The sequence below is a fragment of the Pristiophorus japonicus genome, chromosome 5, assembly GCF_044704955.1.
Source record: "Pristiophorus japonicus isolate sPriJap1 chromosome 5, sPriJap1.hap1, whole genome shotgun sequence".
In the NCBI taxonomy this organism is placed as follows: Eukaryota; Metazoa; Chordata; class Chondrichthyes; family Pristiophoridae; genus Pristiophorus; species Pristiophorus japonicus.
This window is the reverse complement of record NC_091981.1, coordinates 289,015,608-289,021,607: the sequence shown is the minus strand read 5'-3', so window position 1 is coordinate 289,021,607 and position 6,000 is coordinate 289,015,608.

The following is a 6,000-nucleotide window of genomic DNA, read 5'->3' as shown; positions in this document are numbered from 1 at the left end:
CTAATTTTATCCCAGTTAATATTAGGGGAGTTGAAATCCCCTACTATTGCCACCCTACAGTTTCTGCACTAGCGGGAGAGGTTTCTCTCTATCCGATCAATTCCTTTCAAAATCCTAAAAACCTCAATCAAATCTGCCCTTGACCGATATTTCAGCGAACACATGCCTAGTTTAATGTAATCTCTCGTCATAAGCTAATCCTGGGAGCCCTGGGAACACGCTGGTGAATCTGTGCTGCACCTTCAAAGACCAAAGTGAGGGAAAACAAAAACTGAGTATTGACAACAATGTGTCAGCCAATGAGTTGGAGGCGAGGGTGGGACTTACGTCAAAGGAAGTCTCTATGAACTACAGCAAACAGAACTCACGACCAAAACTACAGCAAAGTCCCCCGATAAAAGCAGGCTTATTTCTCTTGTATATTCCGGGGTGAGGAGGATAGTTACGCAGTACTGACTATGTGGGTAAAGTCAATCCCAGTCACTGGCAGTGCGGTCTCCAGGCGTGATTGACGGGGCAATTACCCAATCATCTCCATTCCGGCCGGGCCTTGTGATGTCACTGCACGCAGCCTTAATAAACAGAGACATTTGTGAGAACGCCGAGGAATATGTGAATAGCAGAGGAGCAGGAGGTGATGGTGGTGAAAGGCAGGTAGAAATGGAGAAACTGGGAAAACAAGGCAGGCTCCGGGGTGGCCTGAGGGAAGATAATATCAGCCCAGGCCAGGCATGCAGACTACCTCCACCCTCGAGATGTTCGGGCACCGATTGTGCCAGGTCTCCACCGTTTCCAGAATTTCCTGCCCGTCCTTTACATGAAGAGAATAGGAGCAATGAGCTACCCTGCCAGCAGGGGCACCTTATCGTAGGAGGAGGCCATTCGGCCCATCGTGCCTGTGCTGGCTCTTTGAAAGAGCTGTCCAATTAGTCCCACTCCCCCTGCTCTTTCCCCACAGCCCTGCACATTTTTCCAATTCAAGCATTCCTTTTTCAAAGTTACCATTGAATCTGCTTCCTTCGCCCTTTCAGGCAGTGCGTTCAGATCATAGCAACTCACTGCATAAAAAGTTTTTCCTAATGTCCCGTCTGGTTCTTTTCTCAATTACTTTGACCGATCTGCTCAACTCCACGAACATTCCAATGTGCTCCTTCAGTTTGACTCAGCCTTTATTGTTCCAAGTGTTTGTGCCCAAGGTGTCAGCCTAGGGAATTCCAGCAATGAGAACTCAGTCGGCTGCCATTGCCCACCACGGGGGTGGAAATGGCGCAGCCTGCAAACCTGTTGATGGTGGCACAGCCCGCAGACTTGTTGATGGTCATCGAAGCGTTTGAAAATGATAAATCACCTGTCACGGCCCACCAGATTAGGACTTGGACCAGCCAAGATCCTCTGCTGTCCCTAGTAAAAAAACTGTGTACTGCATGGGAGCTGGGCCAGCATCCCCGTTGAAATGCAAGAGCTAATCAAGCCATTCCAGCGGCGAAAGGACAAGCTGTCCATTCAGGCAGACTGCCTGTTGTAGGGTAACCGCGTAATGCTACCCAAGAAGTGCAGGGAGACGTTCATCTTGGATCTCCACACCCGGGTACAGTAATGATGAAACGCTAGCCAGATCCCATGTGTGGTGGCCCGGTATCCACTCTGACTTAGAGACCTGTGTACGGCAATGCAGCGTGTGTGCTCAGTTGAGCAACCCGCCCAGAGAGGCACCACTAAGTTTGTGGTCCTGGCCCTCCAGACAATGGTCGAGGATCCATGTCAACTATGCGGGCCCATTTCTCGGTAAAATGTTGCTGGTGGTGATGGATGCTTTTTCAGAATGGATTGAATGTGAAATAATGTCGGGAAGCACCGCCACCACCACCATTGAAAGCCTGAGGGCCATGTTTGCCACCCACGGCCTGCCTGACATACTGGTCAGTGACAACGGGCCATGTTTCACCAGTGCCGAATTTAAAGAATTCATGACCCGCAATGGGATCAAACATGTCACCTCGGCCCCGTTTAAACCAGCCTCCAGTGGGCAGGCAGAGCGGGCAGTACAAACCATCAAACAGAGCCTTAAACGAGTCACAGAAGGCTCACTCCAAACCCGCCTGTCCCGAGTACTGCTCAGCTACCGCACGAGGCCACACTCACTCACAGGGGTGCCCCCGGCTGAGCTACTCATGAAAAGGACACTTAAAACCAGACTCTCGCTGGTTCACCCCAACCTGCATGATCAGGTAGAGAGCAGGCAGCAGCAACAAAATGTAAACGATGGTCACGCCACTGTGTCACGGGAAATTGATCTGAATGACGTGTATGTGCTTAACAAGCCGTTCCAGCAGCGAAAGGACGAGTTGTCCATTCAGGCAGACTGCCTGTTGTGGGGTAATCGCGTAGTGCTACCCAAAAAGGGCAGTGAGACGTTCATCTCGGATCTCCACAGCACACACCCGGGTATAGTAATGATGAAAGCGCTAGCCAGATCCCACGTGTGATGGCCCGGTATCGACTCTGACTTAGAGTCCTGTGTACGGCAGATTTGCAGAAAGCACCTGGATCAAACGAGGCTACGGTTCACAGACTGCCCTGAACAACCCACAGCAGACACCACCTTTTTCGAGCCCACAACACACACCCAAAGGATCAACGACACCACCCCGGACCAGGAAATCGAACCCATCACGCCTAACAGCCCAGCAAGGCCAGACTCACCCAGCAGCCCTGCAGGACCAACAACACGCCAGCCCAGCGAGGGCACAGCCAACCATCCAGAACAGACATTTGTACCAAGGCAGTCCACCAGGGAAAGAAAGGCTCCCGACTGCCTCACCTTATAAATAGTTTTCACTTTGACTTTGGGGTGGGGAGTGATGTTGTGTATCTGTAAAGCATGCACTCCCATGTTCCGCCACCAGGGAGCGCATGCCCTGAAGTCCCAAGGGATCCCAGCATCCCTTGGGAGCACTGTATATAAGCCGGCTCCTAAGGCCTGTTCCTCACTCTGGAGTGTCTTAATAAAGACTGAGGTCACTGTTACTTTAACCTCCGTGTGCAGTCTCATCTGTGTTAGAAACACAACATTCCCCTCCTCTCTCTCCCCTTCTCTCCTTTCTCTCTCCCCCCCCTTTTCTCTCTCTCCTCTCCCTCGCCATCTCCCTCTCTTTCCCTTCTCTCTCTCCTCCTTCTATCACCCCTTCTCTGTCTCTCTTCTCTCCAGTTCTCTCTCCCCATTCTCTCCCTCCTTTCTGCCCTCCTCTCTCTCTCTCCGCTCCTCTCTTTCTTTTCTCTCTCTCCCCCCTCCTCTCTCCCTTTCTCTCTCTTACTCGGCTCTCTATCCCCCTCTCTCGCCACCTCTCGCTCGCCATCTCCCTCTCTTCCTCTTCTCTCTCTCCCCCCGTTCTCTCTCTCCTCTCTCTCCAGTTCTCTCTCTCCGCTTCTTCTCCCATTCTCTCCCTCTCTCCCCTTCTCTCTCTCGCCCTCTCTCTCACCATCTCCCTCCTCTCTCTCCCCTCTCTCTCTTCCCCCCTCTCCACTTCTTTCTCTCCCCTCCTCCTCTCCCCTTCTCTCCCTTTCTCTTCTCTCTCCCCTTCTCTCCCCCTCTTGCCCCTTTCTCTCCCCGCCTTCTCTCTCACTCTCTCTCTCTCGCCCTCTCTCCCTCCCCCCTCTTGCCCTCACTCTCCACTCTCTCTCCGCTCTCTCTCTTTTGCTCTCCTCTCTCTCTCTCCCCCCTCTTTCTCTCCCCTTCTCTCACCCCCGTCTCTCTCCCCCTCTTTCCTCCCTCTCTCTCTCTCGTCCTTTCTCTTTCTATCTCTCATTCTCTCTCTCTCCCCTTCTCTCCTCTTCATGCCCCTTTCTCCGCACTCTCTCTCCCCCTTCTCTCACCCCCCCTCCTCCCTCCCTCTCTCCTCTCTCTCTCCCCCCCTCGCCCCTTCTCTCTCTCGCCCTTTCTCTCCCTCCTCTCTCTATCTCCCCTTCTCTCTCTCTCTCTCTCCCTCCCCCCTCCCTCACCCCCTTCCCTCTCTCCCCCTCTCTCTCCCTTTCCCTCTCTCTCCCTTTCTCCCCTCTCTTCTCTCTACCCTCCTCTCGCCCCTCTCTCTCCCCTCTCTCTCTCTCCCCCTTTCTCTCTCCCTCCCCCTTTCTCTCTTTCTCCCCCTCTCTTTCTCTTGCTACCCCTCTCTCCTCCCTTCTCTATCTCCCCTTCTCTGGGAGTTCCAGGATTTTGACCCAGTGACAATGAAGTAACGGACGATTATATGTCCAAGTCTGGATGGTGCTCCCGAGCACCTGCTGCCCTTGTCCTTCTAGGTGGTAGAGGACAGGGGTTTGGGAGGTGCTGCCGAAGAAGCCTTGGCGAGTTGCTGCAGTGCATCTTGTAGATGGTACACACTGCAGCCAGGGGGCGCCGGTGGTGGAGGGAGTGAATGTTTAAGGTGGTGGATGGGGTGCCAATCAAGCGGGCTGCTTTGTCCTGGATGGTGTCGAACTTCTTAAGTGTTGTTGGAGCTGCACTCATCCAGGCAAGTGGAGAGTATTCCATCACACTCCTGCCCTGTGCCTTGTGGATGGTGCAGAGACTCTGACAGCACCTCCTGAACCCCGTGACCTCTACCACCGAGAATGACCAGAGCAGCAAGATCATCAACTTCCTCTCCAAGTCACACACCATCCCAACTTGGACATATATCAGCCGTTCCATCATTGTTGCTGGATCAATATAGGAACTCCCTCCCCAACAGCACTGTGGGAGCACCTTCACCACACGGACTGCAGCGGTTCAAGAAGGCGTTTCACCATCACCATCACCATCACCATCACGGGCAATTAGGGATGGGAAATAAAGGCCGGCCTTACGAACATTGTGAATACCCGAGAACAAATGGCAAAAATTCAACTAAAGTGGGAGGCACTTTACAGCATTCGCCCAGGAATGCTTCATAGTTCAGTATGTTCCCAGTCCAACAACAGAAGAAACATTTGCTTGATTTAGTTCTGGGAAATGAAGTAAGGCCAAATAACTGATGTGAGATTAGGAGGACAATTGGGAAATAGTAACCACAACATCATTAGATTGAATACAAGAATAGAATAGGATAATGGAAGAGTCAACGATAAGGATGCTGGATTGGTCAAAGGTCAAATTTCAGTGAGACAAGGGACCTGGCTCAAGTTCACTGGGCAGAACAAGTAGCGGTTTAATCACATGACAGTGGGTAGCGAAAGCCATCTGAAACAAAAGCCAGCAGCAGTTTGGGTTAATAACTAGGGGCACTGAGCACAAGTAACCAAGCTAATGATCAAAATGAACAAACCACTGCTTAGGTCACTGTTGGAGTACTGAGTGCAACTTTGGCAAACAATTTGTGCACAGCAAGCTCCCACAAACAGCAGTGTGTCAAATGACCAGAATATCTGTTTTAGTGTTGTTGGTTGACAGATTAAATATTGACCAGAACACCGTGGGATCTTTTACACCCACCTGAGAGAGCAGACGGGGCCTCGGTTTAACACCTCATCCAAAAGATGGCACCTCCGACAGTGCAGTGCTCCCTCAGTACTGCACTGGGAGTGTTAGTCTGGAATTTGTGTTCTAGTCACTGGACTGGGGACTTGAACCCACAACCTTCTGACTCAGTGAGAGTGCTACCCACTGAGCCATGGCTGATACATATGGAATAGTCACTCGGGCCCCAAGTACTGAACCAGTTCCGGGCCACTGCTGAGCATCTGTAAAGATGAAGAATGCGGGGAGTGTTGTGTGTCCGCTCACACGTTACAAACTAAATCTGTGGCACCTTATCAGAGTTGTGTGCTGGAGGAGACCAGTGCCAGGACACTGTTGGGCCTGATAAATGTTTCACTGTGCTATCAGATGCTGCTGTTGTTTCAGGGGCTCAGATAGTGTCTCGGGCCAAAGTGTTACTTCGCCCAGCTTTCTGCTGACTCCAGTGAAATGAAAGGCATTTGTTTTGCAATCAGGGCCTTGACCTCTCCGTGCGGGGGTTAACACTG